Source organism: Vulpes vulpes, chromosome 16, assembly GCF_048418805.1.
Source record: "Vulpes vulpes isolate BD-2025 chromosome 16, VulVul3, whole genome shotgun sequence".
NCBI classification, from domain to species: domain Eukaryota; kingdom Metazoa; phylum Chordata; class Mammalia; order Carnivora; family Canidae; genus Vulpes; species Vulpes vulpes.
This window is the reverse complement of record NC_132795.1, coordinates 44,897,076-44,919,104: the sequence shown is the minus strand read 5'-3', so window position 1 is coordinate 44,919,104 and position 22,029 is coordinate 44,897,076. Positions and strand designations below refer to the sequence as shown.

Sequence of the window (22,029 nt, the reverse complement as noted above, 5' to 3'; positions counted from 1 at the left end):
TTTGTTACAGCAGCGCCCATGGTCATATACTCTCCCATCACTCACAGGAAGTACATTATGCATCTTTCACCTCTGCGGACTTTGGGATTACTCATATGTCTTGCTTTGACCACTAAAAACGAGGAACATGTGTCAATGGGCCAGTTCGGAACTAAGAATTCAAAAGGCATTGTAGGTTTCTGTGTCATCCTCTTGAGTACCTTCCCTCTGCCTTGATGTGTCTCAACAGTGACTGTTCTTTCCATCTAAGAACTCAGATGAAAAAATATGTGAAACCGATTTGAAAAAAAAAACAAAAAAAAAAAAACGATTTGATTGTGACTTGCAGCCTAGAGCCAGGGCCAGCAGAGCTCAGCCAAAACCATTCAGGAGAGTCCAAAAGAGTCCAAAAGAACCCAGCAGAACTGCAGCCGAGCAGTAGTTTGTTGGATCGAATCACTGTTGGTGTCTATCTGCTCTGCATTACTGTTGCAGCAAATATTGAATATTACATTTTAGTTTTTACCTTTTGAGATATATATATATCTATATATATAGATATATATAGATATATATATATCTGCACCCTTGCTAGATTGTAGTGCCTTATAAAAAATAGATTAATACTTTTCAATTAAGTACCCATATTTATGCATCTTTTGTTCTGTTTCTTTAAATTTTTAAAAACATTGTCTTACAAATGTTCCTTTCTCTTCCTTTATATTTAAACTTTTGCAAAAACTCAGAATCAATCAATAAATTATTCTTCCACTGTAAATCTCCACAGGCCTACTGTATGTTGATAATCTACATTAAACAGTTGATATTGACTAACTAGATGATTTCACCAAGTATGACTTCTTTGTAGTAAAGGGATTACAATGACCATTCCCTTGATAAGTATAGATTTTCCAAACCATCAAAAATTAAATAAAATAATCATTTTGGACCAGAATCAATACATTATTGGTTTTCTAAATTATTGAATCACGTTGTAGTTTAATATTTACTTTTCTTTCCAATGCATGAAATAAGATAATTATTTATATACTCTAAATCAGATTAGGAAAAGAGCTCACTTTTATACTTTTAAATCATCACTTCACCTTTTTGGTAGTATCTAACTCACTAGATGCATATTCATAGTGCTAATCTACTTTAACTTTATTTGTAACAGTGAGAAATTATTTCCTTTGCATTTCATGGAGTCTAACCAAGAGTTACTCATTTTTCCAACAGAAGAGTGACTGAAATGGATTAAAGGAAAACATCAGACTCTAACAAACGTTTCATGATTGCTTCTTTCTGACCAGAAGACATTGATATATGACTTCTTACATGAAAGAAATTTCCTGTTCTCTCTACCCATGGGCTGGATGCTTTTCTATTTGAAAATATGAGCAGTTAATGTTAGCCTTCCACAGCTCTGACACCTTATTTGAGATTAGTGATGGTCAAAACTTTGGGTATGTGTTCTCTAAACTTTCAACCACCTAACTTTTCTAAAATCCTATATACTTATTTCTCTTGCTTTCATCACCATCTGTGTATTGACAAAGAAGAAAAGATTTTGTTCTTTCAATTTATTTTATTTTTTTATTTATTTTTTTAAGATTTTATTTATTTATTTATTCATAGAGATGCACAGAAAGAGAGAGAGAGAGAGGCAGAGGCACAGGAGGAGGGAGAAGCAGGCCCATGCCGGGAGCCTGATGTGGGACTCGATCCCGGGACTCCAGGATCATGCCCTGGGCTGCAGGCGGTGCTAAACCACTGCGCCACCGGGGCTGCCCCTGTTCTTTCAATTTATTATAACCATTATAGGAAAAACTCATTGATAGTAGTAATTAGGTTATATGTAATATGTAATTAGGTTCCTATGTAATTAGGTTATAAATAAAGACCATTGGTAGCATGTTTTTTCACTTGAACACAAAATATGGAAGAACTATATTTACAGTGATGTCAGGGTCTCTAGGTTTTACATTTAGTAATCTAGTCCAACATGGAAGACATACCAAAACCACGTGGGGTGAAAATTTCAATAAGCATAGCAGCAACAATACATAATAGATTATTTTAACTCTTCCAGAAGATTCTGGTACACTTGTGCTTAGATACAAAGAAATAACAGAATTATGTTTTAAGATCACTTCCTAGAGTTAATATTGTATGTAAACCAATTATGTGTGTGGTATTTATCACCTGAGTTGATAGAATTGACCCGCCCCGATGAGCAAGTTTGTCTTTCAACACCTCACATATTTATTTCTCAAATATGCACACTTCTTAGGAGAGAATAACTGTCCTGGGTAGAAAAGCCTATACTTTTTCATTATAAACAAAACGATGCTCTTCATTTTAAGAACCAAAACAAGTTTTAAAAATAGATCTAATAAACACTAAGGGGAAAATATCAGTTAATTAGGATGTTCTTAAACATTATGTATATTCAGACTTATTATCATAAAAGTTTAGAATGTATAATATATAGTTCTGTCTCTCTCAATGTAGTTTTTGACATAATAAAATCAATGAATTGTACTGTTAATATTGTTCCTGTGACTCAAAGACGATCTTTTATAGGAAACCACCTTACAGAGTTAATACAGAGAACTTACAGCAGAACAATTTAAGATTGAAGACTCACTAGACCTCTCTGTTGTGTTGTTAGGTTGAAACCTTTTATTAGTTAGGGTAACTCTAGCTACTATGGCAAACCATCTAAAAATGGATGGAAGCTTAAACGTAATAGCATGTTATTTTCTATGCACATAATAGTCCAAAATAGGCATTTATAGATGACAGGAAACCTTCATTTTTGGTTGTGAATCAAATACTCAATCTCATTTCACCTTGAGGCTATCATCTCTTAAGACTATATGGTTATCTGCACCTATTTGGTAGGAGCACTTGTGTATGAAGTAGTGGTAAGGGCACATATGTATCTTTAAAGTCTTGGCTCATCAAACTTCTGCTCGTATTTACTGCTATAATGTAGTCTCATGTTTCCCATTTAATTGTGAAGGAAGCTAAGTGTTTTAAGCTAAGCATTTACTAAAGAGGGAAATCATTTATTTTTAATGGAGAACTAATACTATTAACCATAATATAGAATTCTTATCTCTGCATCCACCTGAAGAATTTTTTGAACATATAGAATGCCCTCAAATCCCATACAAGGAGGAAAACTCAAAACACAACCCAATAAGCACAACCAGTTCAAAGTCTATATGTTAATGATGCCAGCCCAGATATACATGGTCTAGGAACAATAAGTAATATATACTCATCACACTCGAAGGACAATAACAAATCACCTTTGCAATGATTGCAATAAAAATTCTATTCAAAAAAGAAAAGAAGGAAAATACATAATAGTTTGGTTCATAACAATTATGCCATTCTGAGGGCCAGGTATTGTGAAGACCCTCCTAGACGACTATGGAGAAGAGTCATTATTTGGACCTTGAGTCTTCCCTCTAGAAAGAAGCTCCTTGTTCATTATCCTTGTTATACCAGAAAATATGGAGGAGCTGAGATTTTACCCCACTTGCTAGTTAGTCTGACAGCATTCTGATAGAATGTCACAAGATCAGTCAAAAACAGGAAGTATAGCAGTTTTTTTTTTTTAAAAATATTTTATTTATTTATTCATGAGAGACACAGAGAGAGGCAGAGACACAGGCAGAGGGAGAAGCAGGCTCCCTGGGATGGGGGCAGGCCCATGCCGGGACCCAGGGATCAAGCCCTGAGCTGAAGACAGACGCTCAACTGCTGAGTCACCCCAGTACCCTGGTAGAGCAGTTTTTATCAGTTCTTCACGGCTCAAACCAAATAGGACAGTACAACGTGGGCCAGTGTTACCTGCAGATGCAGTAGAGTTCAACACGGGAGGGAAACCCAACTTATCAAAGACATGGAGCTGTTATGGGGCTGCCAGTATATCCTCCCATCATTACGTGGAATGAGGGAGTTTACTCATGACCTCACAGTAAAAAGTACATTTTTGTACTTTTAAATGTGCATTTTGTACATTTTTTGTATGAGGGGAGCAGAAAGGCTTTAATCTTTATAAGCTGGGATGGCTGCGGGGAGGCATATCACTACTTCTCCCTGAGAGGATATACTCCCTCTATCTTTTTTTTTTTTTTTTTTTTTAACCTCTATCTGTTGAATCTGTTTGCTTTCAAACATCATTTCTTCTAGAGGACTACTCCTCTGCAAAAAAAAAAAAAAAAAAAAAAAAAAAAAGGAGGAGGAATCTATGGAGAATTGTTAAAGACAATTCAACAATTCTCTATGGCCATGTTTGAAATAGGTATTGGTATTAGCTTACCGTGAGACTCTAAGTTGTTTTATTCTAGCTCCTATTACAGAAGTGTCGTGCCTTAGGATGTTACAGCTGGTATATACAAAACATTTTAGCTTCAAATCATGGTTACTTTGGAAATAAATACTCCTATAATAGTTTATAGGCTTCTAATGTGTTTGCTTCTAGTCTATTCCTTTGGCCTATAACCATACTTATCATTGTCCTGTATTTAATTTTCCATCCTGCCTTATTTCCTTTGTTCGATCCTCTGCCCTTTTTTATTGGTAGGCTTTTATTGGGTGTGCAGCTAATTGCTCATTCAGTCTTGGCTGAATCTTAACAGCTTATTGAGATTATTTCAAAGTCATTACTAGCCATATTTATTATTTTGGTGAGTCCAGAAACACCTGTCGTTGCAAATTTACAGATTCTCAATATCGCTTTTATTTCAGCTTATAGTCATTTCAGTTCTGCTTGAGCAGATCTTTTTCTTGAGATGTCTTACTAAAAGGTACAAGGAGCAACTAACAGACTAAAATAAATTAAGTCTATTTAGCATTTTACCTAGATCTATAGTGTATAAACTAAAAACAAAAACCAATAGGCAACTTCGGGTGACAAAGAAGGTCGTCATAAGCATTGCCCCTGTTGGAGAATGTACAGCAATGTGGGCAGTAGTCTTAAAGGCTTTTTTCAAACCAAAACCAGACAAAAAATCCTCTACTATCCATATGATCAATTTCACATAATCCCAAAGTAAATCAGCTTGACAATGGCAATATCTATTCTTTACAGTTTGTAAATTGGTTTCACATGCACGGGAATGCATGGGATCATTTTCTGTCTACCTCGCTACTATATTCACAATACTCAGCAACATGCTTACCGCATAGAACGAGGCACTAAGTCCTTGACGAATTAATGAATAAATGTAGGTAATCTTTCAACAACCCTGTAGCATAATCTGCATCATAAGGATTTTATAGATGAAGACACTGGGAAATACAAGATTAATCATCTAAAGTAAAACAGGAAAAAAAATAAAGTAAAAAAGGTAGGCACAGAGACACCTAAAGTCTAATTTGTATAAATGAAAATCCTGTATTATTGGTTAAATAAATATGACTGTAGCTGAGAAACAGGATACAGAATATGAGCATATATATTTATATATATATATATTTATATATACTTATATATATATAAATAAATAAACATTCCACACTAAATAGACTACATGCAACTTATTAGGGAAGAAATACATGTATACTGTACTTAGAATTATGGAGCTGAAAAATACTTTAAATGGCATGGGTTCTACCCACTTCATTTACAAAATGAAAAGAATATGCACATGTATGTATAAATACTTGCAACTAATCCATTTACTTATGTAAAAAAATTACTTTTAATGCATTAATTTTTAGCCAGATCATTTACAGTGACTGATGTTCCCAAGTGTGATATCACCATCTTAGAACAGGTGACATTCACAAGTAGAACAGTCAAGCTCAGGGCACATGTGCCAGTGACCCTCCACTTTTTTTGGACACCCTTGTATTCAGCTGATATGCGAAATCCACCTTCAATAGGATGAAGTGATTGGATTAGTTGTTTCAAAGGTCTTTGTAAAACTTAAAACTCTATGATCCTACATGGAAATATTCCAAGTATTTTTTTTTTAAACTGAAGAAATAATAGCTGCATATAAGCCCTTAAGGGTCATTGCTTGGGACCATGTCTAACAAAGAAAAATGTAGAAATGTTTCAAAGATCAGTCAAGTGGATGAATTTTTCACAATTATTGTATCTAGAAATAGTCACATATTCTGAACTTGAGATTTTTTTTTCTGTCTAGCTAGTGACACCTTTGTAAGAACACTTAAAATATTAAGAGGAAGGTAACTAAATACTGTCTTGTCCTATTGCTTCCATGTATATTTCATTAACAACTGCACTTAATATAAATAAAAATAACTGAATTACTAACAAAATTGCCAAAAGGTTATATTTTAATATCTTTTTTTCCAAGCAAAAAATTTAAGGTATTAATTTCTTGTATTTTTGTCTACACTTTTTTACTTTAGCAAATGAAAGAAACAACACAAAAATTCTTAAGGCAAAATTTTATGAATATAATGGAAATACCAATATAGTGGCAATTTAATAACTTACAAAAATAACATTTCTAAGCTAGGCCTGAAGCTTGTACAAATAATACAATTACATATTATACCCTTATATTCTGATCACAGAAATCAATCTTTCGCTGAAATAAGAAGTTACCTCTGTTTCAATTTTTTCCCATAAATGCTTTTGCTTTAAATTGAAGTAGTTTTAAATTCTCCAGTGGAAACTCCATCATTCTTACCATAATGATGGCAAATGCAATTTTTATAAAGCAAAATACCAACTCAGTGTATGAGTTTTATGCCTAAGATAGTAAAATCATCTTGAGGGCTCTAGAGGCAGTATCCAATGCAGTTTTTAGAATAAAAATGCCCTATTATTTTTCATAAATATGCCTAGAAAAATACATTTAATATAAACTTAATATTAATGAAATATTCTTAAAGAGATACAAGAAAATCACACTTTATTAATGAAATGTACTTTATTCTCTCAATGCAGAAAAGATACATTAAAAGATTTTTTTTTTTTTGAAAATACAGGCTTTGTGCCAGACTGCTAAAGTTTAAATCCTTACCATATTTATCATATGAAAAAATAGGCAGGATTTTTTTTTATTACTTCGTGCTTCAGTTTCCTTTATCCATAAAATGAGGGTGATAAATTTACTCACTTTATAAAATTGTCATGGGTTATATGATTTAAAATGCAAAGTGATTAAGATGCCTACTCCCAGCACCAACGTAGCAAAGTCCACATGAGGATGAGACTGCTTATAGGTATATAGTTGGGACCATGCTTGACGAACTTGCCACCTGAGTGTGGGCTTATCTTCTCCTCCTTGGTCTTGGCTCCACCAGAGTTTTGCATCTTTCTACCTGCATCCCAAAGCTTCCAAAAAGGTATATTTGTCCATAGATGGCTATCAAATTGTTGCTGTGCCAGTTAGGGTTACCATCGGAGAATTTCTTACCCTGCCATCTTGCTGACATTACTCTTATTTTTTTTTTAACATGCAAGTTTGACCAAAGTCACTAGATTAATGCATTAGAAGATACTTTGTCATTACACACACATTTTTGTTATATTTTTCATATCAATATTTTTAATTGTAAGGAAGAAATAAAAATATTGATATTCCTTACATAGTATGATATGTGGATTAACTATAAGGTTAATTAGTATTTGTAAAGAATAAAGGTTCTGGAAATTATTACACTTCTGTACTTCTAACTTCTACTTTTGTACTCATGAAAAATTATTTTCTGGTGCTTATTTTGCAGGCATTGTATCTATTCATTAAAAAGTATATATATTATCAGTTAAAGCATAGTCTTACCAGTTCTGAATAGAAAATTTCATATACAAAATCCATTGGTACCAAATTACATGTAATACTTAACTGTCAAGGTTAACTACTTAAATCTAACTTTTCTTGCAACAATTCTGGGTAATAAAAAACAAACTGACTTAGCTGCTGAAGCAATTAATGTTTTAGCAACAGCATCAAATACACAATAAACAAACAACATCATGTAAAATCACATCAACTTTAGCTTCAAAATTATTACCGAAAAATACAGGCAAAAAAAAAATGGGTCATGTTTAATGAGATCTATGGATATATTGGAGTCAATATTATTATCATTTATTTTTAAATTTATATTTTTTTCAGAACAAATATAGCCACACTTCTCTAGAATTTTGTTTAATATTTGGGAGATTAGACAAACTGAATTTCAAAGATTTATTTCAAAGATCCCATGGTTTTATCCTCTTTTGGGGGGATTTTTCATTATTGAAAAAAAAAAAAAAGAGAGAATTCCTACATTCATACTCTGGTCAAAGAAGTTACCGACAAAGATTTTCATCTTTTTTGGCATTTTCAGGGTCCCTATATACTTCTGAACATTCATTTCTCTCCTTCAAATATCAAGTCTGTAAACCAGTCTATTCTGAAGGAACTCCTTAAGGTCAGTGGCATAGAAGCCAGCTCAGAGCATTCTTCAATTTGTTCTATGCACACTTGCCAGTATTTGCTGAGGTATCTGGCTTCATACAAATGCATTACAACTTCCCTACTTCTTTCTGCAGCTCACAATAGTTTTCTAACTCACCATTGTTTCATTTAATGTACTTTGCTTCTGGGTGTCTTTTGTCTGAAGGAATCTAATATATCTATGTCCCTGTGCCAAGCAGCAAAATCATTTTGAATCAATTTCTTCTTCCAGATGCTATTAATTCCAGATACAGATGGGAAACTTCTTTCCAATGCAACCATATGAAATCATTTTACTTAATAACAGCTTTTTTTTTTTAAGATTTAAGTTCAGTTGATAGACTTGGCAATGAAAGTTCAGTTCTCAAAAAGTCTTTAGCTTATTTTACTTCATTGTTTGGGCTTTATCAATTTGGATTTGTGTTTAAAAATGTGTCGTATTTTTTTTTTTTTACAAAGTGAAATAATTCTATTTAAATGACCATATTTTGATTTTCCTTCATAATGAAAAATGAGAAATGAGGCATAGAAATATCTGGGTAATGAACTGAATATTAGTTTAGTCCTTCAATAGGCAGTGAAATAATAAGATTCCTATATACCATGGGTTATATTTTAAAATGCTTGTTATTACCCCTTTCTTTAAAAAAAATCCAACAGCTCTTTTATTTAAAAAGTTATACTCACAGTTTACTAAACATTATGTCTCAAGTCACAATTCTGATTCCAGCTCTCCTTAAATAATTGTACATTTAAAAAGAAAAGTATGACTGCTTTTAGTTGCAGTTTCTATTAGCTTAGCAAAGAGACGGAAGTTACAAGAGTCAATACGATAGTTTTTGGTGTAGGAGACAGACTGGCACGGATATGATCAGGATAACAAACTTCTTTCATGCAGCAAAGTCGGTGACAATGGTAAGATATCTGAAGTAATGGAATAAACCAACAGGACCCTCAAAATTCATGCGCAAGGGCTATTGCTATAAATAGTCTGAGGAAAATGCCTAGATCCAAGCCAGGAAATGATAAAAGAGCCTCTCTAGAGGATTACCCAGCGTGGTTATGGAGAAGATGAGTTATCTACTGCATTGTTCTTACACTTCCCTGCCTCAGTCTCTGGCTTTAGAGGATTCCCCATATTGTTAATAGCAGGTTGAAACATCAACCTGAGAATATAGTGAAAGAGCATATGGGTGCCTGTGTACTCAAGACCTACTGGTCAACACTGTGCGGCTCAAAGGGTAGTCAAAACATCAAGTCTCCAACCACCACCGGACCCCAGGGAAATCCTTCTTTTCATCTCTTGGCACTATGTCCAAATTCCAATATTATCTGTTGGTTGTTCCACTGCTATTATAGGAAAGAGACACAGTTTACTTAAGAAGAAAGAAAAATTAATAGACTAGGTAAATTTTACTCAGTATGAACATACTTGCACCATAAACTTTTACAGAAAAAATTTAAAAACATACAAGAATCTTTTAAAAGGTACATTTCGATTATTTGAAAAGTGAATTTAAAGTCATACTTTAAAAATCTAATACAGTGCATGTGAAATATGCAACTAAAGCAGCTTTTCAATATTCCCAAGAAATTAGAATAAGAAAATAAGGAATGGCATGCCTGTGAAAAAGAATCACATCCAAACAATGTGAAAATGATTTCTATTGAGACTACTTTCTGGCCGTTATCAATAACAGTAAAGTTTTGGTTAATTTTCTAATAATATGTATTTATTTATTTTAGAGAGACGAAGAGACAGAAGGAGCAGGGAGAGGGGTGGAGGCAGAGGATCTTCAACTCCTCACTGAGTGGGGAGTCTGTAGAGGGGCTTAGTCTCATGACCAGAGTGGTCACGACCAGAGCTAAGCCCAAGAATCAGATGCTTAACCGACGGAGCCACCAGGTACCCCTGTTGTTGCTGTTCTGTTTGTTTGTTTTGGAAGAAGTATATTAGGTAAGATGCTTAGTTATTTCCTGATTTCTTTATAATATTGTAACTTGAAAAAAATTTAAGTATTGTATGAATTCATACATTGCATGACATATGTAATAAAGCTATATATTATGAAATGAAAGTATTTTAATATATTCTTTGATAATAATATTTTATTATATGAGACTTCTTTAAAGTTTGGAATATTACATGGGTCTGAGCCTTAGTATTGTTTAAAGAATCTACTGATAATTCAGTTTTTCCTGCTTCTACTGAGTAAAAAGTTCACTAAATACATTTTTCTAAAAATGATACAATTGTATGATAACAGTCTTTGATAATTGGGGATAATATCCCTGCTTAAATAAGTTTTTCATTTTTCAAGTCAAGTTGAGTATCTAGGAACTATAGACAGATATGAAAGATTTGGAGTAAAATTGTGACATATTAACATTAACTCTGTCTGTATATATCAGCACATACAAGCAGAGGTGAACAGTCTGGGAATAAAATGTGATACCATCGAGGAAATCTGTAACAGTGACTTGAACTCTGGCAATTGCCTTTTTTTTTTTTTCTGATGAAACAAAGCAAAACTTTTAATAATTGAATAATAATAATGCTAATAGGTGCTAACATCAATTTCTGAGCTACAGAGTCCTCAAACCCAAATTTAAAATATGCATACTATTTAAACCATAAATAAATAAATATATATATATATATATATATATATACATACAGTTAATGCAAAACATACACATTTTAAAGCAGCACATCCATATTTTAAACTTTACATTTTTATTTTTATTTTTATTTTTTTAATTTTTGTTTAATTTTTATTTATTTATGATAGTCGCACAGAGAGAGAGAGAGAGGCAAAGACATAGGCAGAGGGAGAAGCAGGCTCCATGCACCAGGAGCCTGACATGGGATTCGATCCTGAGTCTCCAGGATCGCGCCCTGGGCCAAAGGCAGGCGCTAAACCACTGCACCACCCAGGGATCCCCAAACTTTACATTTTTATAGAGAGTACACTGTCATTAAAAATCTTCCACTTCCTTACTGAATCCAGGAATTGTTTTCCAATTGCGTGTTTCACGTTGCAGTCGATGAAACATCCACTAATTCTTTAAAAAGTAAAACAAGAACATTTTTATCATTCAGGCATTTAATTAGAACTTCAAAAATAGATTAATTGTAATTGAAAAAGTTGTAAAATATAGTTTGGCATTTTTTAGAGGAATCTAAATTAGCATGGTTAATGAAGTTACTTTATTTTTTGCTTTGTCAGTAAGCTTAGTCTCTTCCATGTCCTTAAAGTTTAAAGGCAAATAATCTGTAAAAATAAATGATATACTTTTTCCTTTAACCCCTTGAAATTGCAAAGTCTATTAAAGTAGATCTCATTTGTTTATAATAACTGCACTTAATATGAACTTTTGATGCTTGATACATTTTTTTTTAAAATTTCTTTTCCTTTGCCAACCAGGAATAAATCATTATGTAACATCACTTTTTTTCCTTTTGTTCTGGTCTTTTACTAGACAACCTAGAGATAATTTTAAATCAGAATAACTGTACTAATCTCTAGGTAAATACTAAAATTAATTTGAATGATAATATATTTTAAAAAATGACAGAGCTGACTTCTTGTTTAAAATATCTTCTGAAAAAAAAATAATAAGAGATGCCTGGGTGTCTCAGGCATTGAGTCTCTGCTTTTGGCTCAGGTCGTGACCCTGGGGTCCTGGGATCGAGTCCCACATCGGGGTCCCCAAGAGGACCCTGCTTTTCCCTCTGCCTGTGTCTCTGCCTCTCTGTGTGTCTATCAGGAATAACTATATAAATATTAAAAAAAAACAAACAACTAACATGTCTTCTGAGCATTAGCTGCCAATCCAGCTGCTGCTAAATTTGAAAAATTTAGCCAATTGTCTACTGTATCCTAAACCCTATTCTAAGTATGAGACAACACCACAGATTTTTGTCTCTGAGCCAAGTAAGTTACATTTTGTTTGAGAAGGGATGGACAAGCCACAAACAAGAAAAAGAAAAATCTCACACAACACAAGATATTATCAGCTTGGGATGCATACTCTGATGAAAAATAGAAGAGAGCGTTGTGAAATGAGAAATGGAGGAAAGACCTTTAAACTGATTGGCTAGGGGGTGACCTGTCAGGAGGCTGGGTTCCAGATAAGACGAATACTGAAGAGCCATTTGTCTGAAGTTCTGAGGGAGGAGTTTGATAGGAAAAAGGAACAGCAAATACAAGGGCTCTGAGTCATGCGACAGACAAATTATAGGAGTGGCGAGCAAGAGGCAGCCATATTCATGTGCTTTCTGAGAGCAGGAAAACTCGTGCCTTGTAGGCCATTGCCAGAAATTTGGGTGTTACTAAAGTATAGAGAAACATCTCCTGAATATTTTAGGTTCTAGAGTGTTGGATGTTTCAAATATTTACTCTGACTGTTACTTGACATGTGGAGGAAGGGTCTCATATAGGGACCAGATTCTTTTTTTTTCTTTTCTTTTCTTTTCTTTTCTTTTCTTTTCTTTTCTTTTCTTTTCTTTTCTTTTCTTTTTTTCTTTTCTTTTCTTTCTTTTCTTTTCTTTTCTTTTCCTTTTCTTTTCCTTTTCTTTTCCTTTTCTTTTCTTCTTTCTTTTCTTTTCTTTTCTTTTTTTTCCTTTCTTTTCTTTTCTTTTCTTTTTTTCTTTTCTTTTCTTTCTTTTCTTTTCTTTTCTTTTTCTTTTCTTTTCTTTTCTTTTCTTTTCTTTTCTTTTCTTTTCCTTTTCTTTTTCTTCTCTTTTCTTTTCTTTTCTTTTTTCTTCTTTTTTTCTTTTCTTTTCTTTTTTCTTTTTTCTCTTCTCCTTTCTTTCTTTCTTTCTTTCTTTCTTTTTCTTTCTTCTTTCTTTCTCTTTTCTTCTTCTATGAAGAGGAAGAGTGAAACGAGGCAGTGTTTGAAAAGGAACATGGTGTCAGAATAGAAACAAAATTAGAAATAAAAATCAGATAGATGCATGTATCAGAGAGAAAGAGAGAGGTAAGATAGATGGATAGAAAGAGACAGATATCTTAGATGGAGGGAATCAGATCATATTTACGTGTCAATGTGGAAAAAAAATCAAAGAATAGAGAGTACTTTTGAAATGACAAAGAGGGACATCTGGGTGGCTCAGTCAGTTAAGCATCTGGCTCTTGGTTTCAGCTCAAGTCAATCTCAGTTCAAGAGCTCGAGCCCCCATGGTTGGGCTCCACCTCAGCAGGGAGTCTGCTGGAGAGTCTTTCTTTCCCTCTGTCCCCCCTCCCAATCTCATGCTCTCTCTCTCTCTCAAATAAATAAATAAATCTTAGAAAAAAAGAAAAAATGACAGAATATTGTAGGGACAACATACTTTAGAAAGTGATAAGGCAGGGATAGATGGATGAGATTTAGAAAAGAGGCTGGGGAGATAGGAAGTCTTGATCACAGAACATATGTTTCTGGCAGCCCAGTGAAAGAGTTTGGGATGATGAAGAGGCCAAGAATGGGTTAGATTAATGGATGCACAGTGCAGTTTGGAGATAGAAATCCTGCTAAGGATGATTGATCCAGGAAGCCTAAACCTGGGGGTCAGCTCAGAAAAACAAGGAAATGAAATGTAACGGGAGTAGTGTTGGAGTTCCCCTGGGCCATACTCCCAAACCATTTGTAGACTATGTTCCCCCGTGCATTATAGAATAGTTGTGTAAAAAATAGATTTCTGGAAAGATAATCACATATTTGGGTGTTGCAGCAATGTCAATTTCTGTAAACATTTGTAAACACTTATTCCGATTTCTGTATTACTTCTTCGTGGACCAGTAACAAAAATTTGCCAGTTGATATCAACTTGACAAACACTTTGAGCAAGACTGCTTTAGATAGGTTGATGAGCAACTAGATAAAACTATAATTTAGAACAGTGTTCTTCTTGTTTTTGTTTGTGAATCCAACAGCAATAAAATCTAGACAAACTACAGCACACGTATTTAGCTAGAAATTTTATTTTTACTTGTCAATTATATATAGGCACTATTGTGCTAATACACTATATAATAGCATTTACATGAAAAAAGACAATGCACTCACTTTATAAATACCTGTGAAGTCACCAAAGAAAAGGTGAAAACTCATAATAGTACTTAAAGTTAGGGCTGTCAGAAAATTTAATGAGAAAGAAACTTGCACCAATGATAAGGCATATGAATCTGGATTAAGAAAAAAAAAACCTGCACAGGCTTCATGTTATGGCACATCCAAGCATCATTTGTGAAATATCATTTTTATTATGTTGAGCCTGTGGCCATGCTTCACAACACTCCTAATATCTTCCATCAGTATATATGGATTCTAGAAAATGAGCAATAATACTTCCGTGGCCCTAAGTCCTCTTACACCTGCCATAGTTCTGCATTTAGGCAAAGCTTGCATATCCCAGAGAAGACCTGGGAAGGAGAGGTGGGATGCTGAAGAAATGCCAGCAACAACTGGAAGGAGTTGTAGGGTGCTGATGAGAATTTGAGCTTTCCAGAAGCTATATCTTGATTAAAACCAGGAGGCCAAGAGGAAACATAAAAAATCCAGATAGAAAGGAATCCTACTGAACATTTAATGTATTACCTGCCCCCCCAAAGAACTATTGTTATTCATATTTACATAGAACAAAGAAATTAAGGAAAAAAGAAACCATCACCACCACCACAAAATTGCACTTCAGTAGGGAGCAAATTCAAAAGCCTAAATTCTATTAAAAATCAGAAATTGGCTTGGATCTTTACAGCTCACAGTGTCCTCCATCTATAGAACTAATGATGTGACTCTCAATTTCTGTAGAACTAATAGTCACTAGTAATTACTACTCTGTGCCTGAGGAAGAGTGGAAAAGTCCCACACTCACTTCCTTCACCATGACCTCTAAGCTGAAGTCATACTGAAGATGAATAGGAAAGAAGTTTTAATTTGGATGAAAAATTTACTTTTTGGATATTAGCTTAGACAGTATTTATAACAGGAAATGGAACACAATCATTATTGCTCCTATGCTATGGTGGGAAGTCAGTCACATGGACACGTCTAACCCTGAATGAGTCTGAGAAATAAGGCCATTATCTGAGTCAAAAAAAAGGAAATTGGTTTGGTTAACAGCTCTGGGAGACTCTCAAACAAGGCCATATATGATCTGTCAAGAAATAAATCAGGTTGTTCGAAAAAAAAAAAAAGTCTACATTACAAGATAGCGTATTAGTATTTAGAAGATTCACAAGAAGAAAATACTTATAAAATGACATAATGCAAGAACCAAAGAACAAATTTAGAATATTGTTTGCATTCTTCACGACTTGCTTTTATATATGAGAAAAACAGAGTCATAAGGCATCAACCAGAGGAGACTAAAAGGTAATGAGATTAGTGAAAGATGAGAGTAAGGAAAATAATCTACATTGTAGGAAAAGGAAGAGGAGATTCGATGCCACAGAAAATTGAATCACTAACCTGGAAGATAAGAGAATCTCTCCTAGAATGTAGAGAATAGAGGGTAAATATTTAAAATGTTGAAAGAAGAATGATGAATAGAAGGTTAAATAATGAACTGAAAAGGTACCAATAATTTCCTTACCAAAAGCGAATGACAAATAAATAAATAAGTAAATAAATAAAAACAAAAGCGAATGACTAAATAACAACAACAACAAAAAATCTCAAACTAAAGACATATTGATGAATGATTTCATGTTTGTTCAGGAATATCAATACAAAGGATTTATTATGATACAGTTTTGAACTACAAGATATGAGATATTTATGCAAGAAGGAATGGAAAAAAAAACAAACACATGGGTACTAACGAACAAAGAAAAGTTAACTGTTAGGAAGATGTCGCACAAAGTAAATACCAGAATTCACAAGACAGAGTTTTCAGATTATTGACTAGAAAAAGATATGACCTCAAAATGCCAAGCCCCACTACGTAGTTTTTCTTATGTGGACTCAACACAAAATAAAAATATTCTTATGTACATAGTGTTAAAAATTATGTCTTGTACCTTTTTATCTAGAATATAATACATATCTAACGAAAAAGATAAAGGTAGCTAAAGAAGGAGGACGATAACAAGTAATTAAATGTAACTGCTATGAAAAGGTAATAGCAAGATTTTGTGATCCTTTTTATAAACCTGTAAAAAAATAGATGATGTACGTTAAATATAAAAATAATCAAAAATCTCTGTATCTAAAATGACAGATTACTGAGAAAGTTTTTCAGCTGACTGGGATATAGCCAAAGTAAAGCACATTAAATTATTTTGTTGAATAGGTTTCTGAAAAATATGTTTACCTTAATTTTTTATCAACCAGAAATTGTAGGCTAAGGATAATTTTGTTAAAAAATTAAGACTAATATAAATCACAAGGTTGGAGAAGATATACACGTGCGTGCCTGTGTGTGTGTGTGTGTAAAACAAGGAAAGCAAGAAAATTTAAAAAGCAAAGCATAAATAAGCTGGCAAAACAGATGCAAGACAATCTGTATCGGTTAAAACATCAAATTTGGGTTTATTTATTAAGATAAAACTCTTACTGTGTGACAAAGAGTAAAATCTAACTACAGGATTTTTACAATAGGCTTCAGATTGAGTGGTAGTAAAAATATAGAGTGGCAGTAAAAATAAAAATATAGATACCTATATATTAGGCAAAGCAAATGGATGACCATCTCGCAGGATAAATGATGTGATATTTTCCCCTGAAGAGTTCCACTCAGAGTATTAATAACAGTTGCATTTAATCAGTATGGATGCTGTGCCAGAGACGAGGGTACGATCTTGTAGTGATTAACTCACGCATTCCTCCAAAGTGCTCCATGAACTTCATTTTAAAGATAAATAAAGGGGCCTAGTTTGCTCCGAGATCATATAATTATATGGAAATTATATGGGAAACCATGGAGCACGGACTGAAACCCAGGCCAGCGGAATTCAGAAGCCAAGATTCGAAGCTCAGTACCTCTCTAGGACCATATGGTTGTCATAAAGGTCATGCCCCTTAATCAATACTGTGAATTCCCGTACACAGATGGTTGTCCAAATTGGTATTTCTTGGCGGGGATTAGCCATAGCGGTTCCTATGTGACCATCATGCTCTACAGACACATTTTTGCAGGAAGAGGCATGTGTTGACTGTTGTGTTGCACAAATGGGTGCTTTCTCTATCGGGGACCCCAAAACATTTCAGTCTTCAATAGCTTAGGACATAGGCGCTGTGCAGGCCCCAATCCTTAACCACAGCTCCAGGCTGGAGGTGCTGGAGAACTTTGAAACCCACTCATTTGTAGGAAAGCAAATGCCTTCCCAGGGAGAGGGAAGGAGAGGCCCCACTGCCTGTTGTGACTCTCAGCCTCACTGACCAGAGACACCTGCAGCTCTGTGTTTCCTTGTCACCTCTCTGCGTTGATGGGAACAGCCCCAAATCAGAGTCTGGGAGCCCTGCTCTGGGTAAGGCTGCTGGGCCTGGGCCCACATGCTGACTGTGTGCAGACAGCCTGACACATTAATCTTAAGAGGGAGGCGATGTTAGAATTGATGACCCAGTTTCCCCTGAGAAGCCACCAGCACTAATCTAATCATTTTATAGCCCCGCTCATCTCAGAAACAACTAAAACCCCAGAACTTGCGCCATCACCCATAGGGCTCAGCACATCACATCCCCAACGCTGGGCCCCAGGCCCTGCCATGTGATGTCCTGCTTCCCAAACACGATGACTGTGCCCCTGTCAACAGAAAAGCCCGGATCCTTAACAGGTTCCTCCTTAGCATTTGAATCCAACCCTGCCTCTTTCAAAGCCTATAGGTCCCCTCAGCCTCTGTTCTTTGGGGAGCACTCCCAAAGGGTGGCAGGGCTTTGTTTGCTTTCCTTTCCACTGTTGTCCCCTCTACAAACTCTGTGCACTGGTATGGGTCATCCTTGCAACTGGGGCCACGGGCTGGGGCATCTGGGTACCACATCTGGGTGCGGGCCTGTTCTCTGGGGACAAGAGCTGACAGTAACGTGGTGCTTGCAGCCCCAAGGACTGAGGGGCGTCAGGCAGGAATGTGGACAGGCCTCACAGGACACAGAAGACAAGATGAGTAGCACACCAAGGAGAAGGAGTGAGGTGTTGAGGGGGGAGGCCCAGGGGTGGGAGTCCATGCTGAGGAAGGGGAAGGGTCCCCCCCCTGGGTCAGAGCCCACTCACAAGGTCGTGGAAGGGCTTTATAGCCCCGCCTATGCACTCCCAACAGTGGTGCTATTGGAGCTTCCCATTTGATATTTGATATTTTTATATTTTGTATCTCCTAACACGTGTCGCAAGGAATCACGCTTCCTCATCAACGAAGCTGTTCATTTCTTTTATGGATTTGAGAATTCTATTTTTGCTGTAATCCGTGATGACTAATAGACATTTGGAGACCTTGTATTTAAATATTGTTTTCCTTTATAATTTTTCTATAAAGGCATCACACTAATAATTTCCACCAGGCTTGTATTCATTCCTTATCCCATTATGTAAACTTCACACAAGGTAACTGATTTAATTCATTAGGTATATATGATTGCTGACCGATGTCCAACACTTGCCAGGTACTGTAAAAATAATGCAAGAAACAGACCATGACCGATCCTTCCAATCATGGGTTTAACGACACTTAAAAAAGAGTTTTCAAGTAACGTTTATTTGTGAATCACGCCCTGGAGCAGATCCGAGGGAGTGGCTTGATGAGGCCAACGTTGCCTTGATCCCTAGAGAGAGAAAACATTTTAAAATAAGAAGCTGAATATTTGGTGCAATTTTTGAGCCTCCTACCTACCTTCACTCATCTAACCACAGTTGCAAGTTGTCCCCGGGTCCTGGTCAACCCCCGTCGTGGCAGGTGTAACTGTCCTGGGACGGGAAGCTCGGGGCAAGGATGGGGGAGGGAGCCCACTGGGGCCCTTCATGTGAGTGTGCTTGAAAGAGCCTCCCCTTCTCTTCACAGTTGGCAGATTGATGGTAATGCAGCTATTTCTTCACAGTTAAAACATGACAAACCTTCCCACTTTTCACCACATGAGAAAATGATGTCCTTTATTGAAAAATTCTATGTCATATATTTTCCTCAAATGTATTTTTTTTTTTTTGACCAGCCAAATGGAAGAGGCTTTTATTTGTAAAGAAATGAACTTACAACTGGTGGTCTACAATATATTATTGTAATATAAACAATATAAATAAATGATCCTGTAGGCCCACTAACCTTCCATCCAGACCCACATGAGGCAATGTTAACAATATTCTATGTGAAAATGTGCAGGTAACAAAGGTGCAATTACAAGCAAGTTTAAGCAGCAGAGTATAAGGTGCTTTAATTTAACAGTTAATGTTGCCATCAACAAACATTTGAATGCTCAATTTTACTTCACTGAATACAGACACAACAAATATGAAAATCTAAAATTCATACACATGCTACTTGTTAATATGAAAGTGCTTTCTCCTTTAAAAAAATACACCAAATGGACAGTCTTTTTACATAGATCATGGTGTGCTCTTAAAATGCAAAATTAACTTCATTTTCAGGTTATACATTTTAAAACTGTAGCTATAGACACCAATCTAGGAATGCTAATGCTAAGAGTGCACCAGGTATGAGCGAAGCATTGAGAAGATCTCCATGCTGGAAAAGATCTACATCCACCCCAGGTACAACTGGAGGGAAAACTTGGACCGTGACATAGCCTTGCTGAAGCTCAAGAAGCCTGTCAACTTCAGCAACTACATCCACCCCGTGTGCCTGCCTGACAGGGATACAGCTACCAGACTGCTCCAGGCTGGGTACAAAGGGCGGGTGACCGGCTGGGGCAACCTGAGGGAGACGTGGACATCCAGCATTGGTGAAGTACAGCCCAGAGTCCTGCAGGTGGTGAACCTGCCCATTGTGGATCGGCAGATCTGCAAGGCCTCCACCCGGATCCGCATCACTGACAACATGTTCTGTGCTGGTTATAAACCCAATGAAGGGAAACGAGGGGATGCTTGTGAAGGCGACAGTGGGGGACCATTTGTCATGAAGAGCCCCTTTAACAACCGCTGGTATCAAATGGGCATCGTCTCCTGGGGTGAAGGCTGTGACAGGGATGGAAAATATGGCTTCTACACACACGTGTTCCGCCTGAAGAAATGGATACAGAAAGTCATTGAGAAGTCTGGAGGTTAGGAGGCTGCTCACATTCTAGGCTCCTCACTGCAAAAATCACAGAAACCAATCCAGTGGAAGATTTATTTTTGTGGTGTGTTCCTAAAACGATATAGTTCTCAATAAAAGTGTCTGTCAAAAAAAAAAAAAAAAAAAAAAAAGCCCACTAATTTTTGCTAAATAATTGGACAAGAATAAGGACGGAGCTTTGTTTTATAATCCCAATTCTAATCTTTTGATATGCTAATTTTATTACCAAAAAACCCCACAAAACTTTTTTTTTTTTTAAGATTTCATTTATTTATTCATGAGAGACATGGGGAGAGGCAGAGACACAGGCAGAAGAAGCAGGCTCCCTGCGGGTAGCCCAACAGGGACTTGATCCCAGGACCCCCGGGGTCACAATCTGAGCTGAAGATAGATGCTCAACCTCTGAGCTACCCAGGGGTCCCCAAAAAAACCTTTTTATTCCCTATCTTCCAGACGCATGAATCATCATCATAACACTTCAGCATGGGGCACTGGTATTTTGGAATCTCAGACCTCTTACACAATACATTGGAAAGGATATTGATTTGGCAGCGGTGTCGTCAAAGAATTTGAGTGCAGCAATAATGGCATCACCTATCAAAGCAGACCATACAAATCACTGAGAAATTTACAAAATGAAATTTTCTTAGTGACCTGAATGCACATCTGCCACTAAGTGTGCCTCAGTTCGTTCACAGGCACGTGATTATGTTAGTTTCCAAAGTTTGTTTTGTTTGGTTTTAATAAGTGATGGAGACATTATGATACTATAGACAAGGACGGAGGAGGTGGTTAGAAATTAAACGAGAGCAAGTAGTAGATTCTGAGCCTTTTCAAATGTAACTGAGTGGCGAGCCTGAGTGGCTCAGTGGTTGAGCATCCCCCTTTGGTTCAGCTTGTGATCCCACAGTCCTGGGATCAAGACTTCCCATAGGGAAGCTACTTCGCCCTTTGCCTATGTCTAGGCCCCTCTCTGTGTGTCTCTCATGAATAAATAAATACAATCTTTAAAAACAAACAAACAAACAAAAAAACAAATATAACTGACTTGGGAAATGTATTTTTACCTCTCTAATCTTTAGTTTTCCCATTTGTAAAATGGTGGAAATGTGTACATTGAGCGTTGGCTGAAGACCTAATGGGTTAACATGGATAACTATACAACGCATGTGAAGGTACTTTACATACTTATAAACCGCGAGTAACAAGTGCTGTTCATTATTACTTAAGGATACAATAATATTTCAGAAACAGTTTTATCAATGGCAAATACATGGTGTGGCAGATGAAGTTGCTGACCCAAATCTCTACTCTTTAACTATAGCTTTGCCACGTAAACTCGTCTTGGCCAACAGTAGGTAGGCAGACGCAACAGAGAACCACTTCCAAGCCTGGCCTTTAGC

General features: G+C 35.9%; 1 pseudogene; it reads left to right on the top strand.

Moving 5' to 3' along the window:
* The first annotated feature begins 20,044 nt into the window (after positions 1 to 20,044).
* On the top strand, positions 20,045 to 20,748 carry LOC140595842 (prothrombin pseudogene; annotated as a pseudogene).
* Positions 20,749 to 22,029: the final 1,281 nt, after the last annotated feature.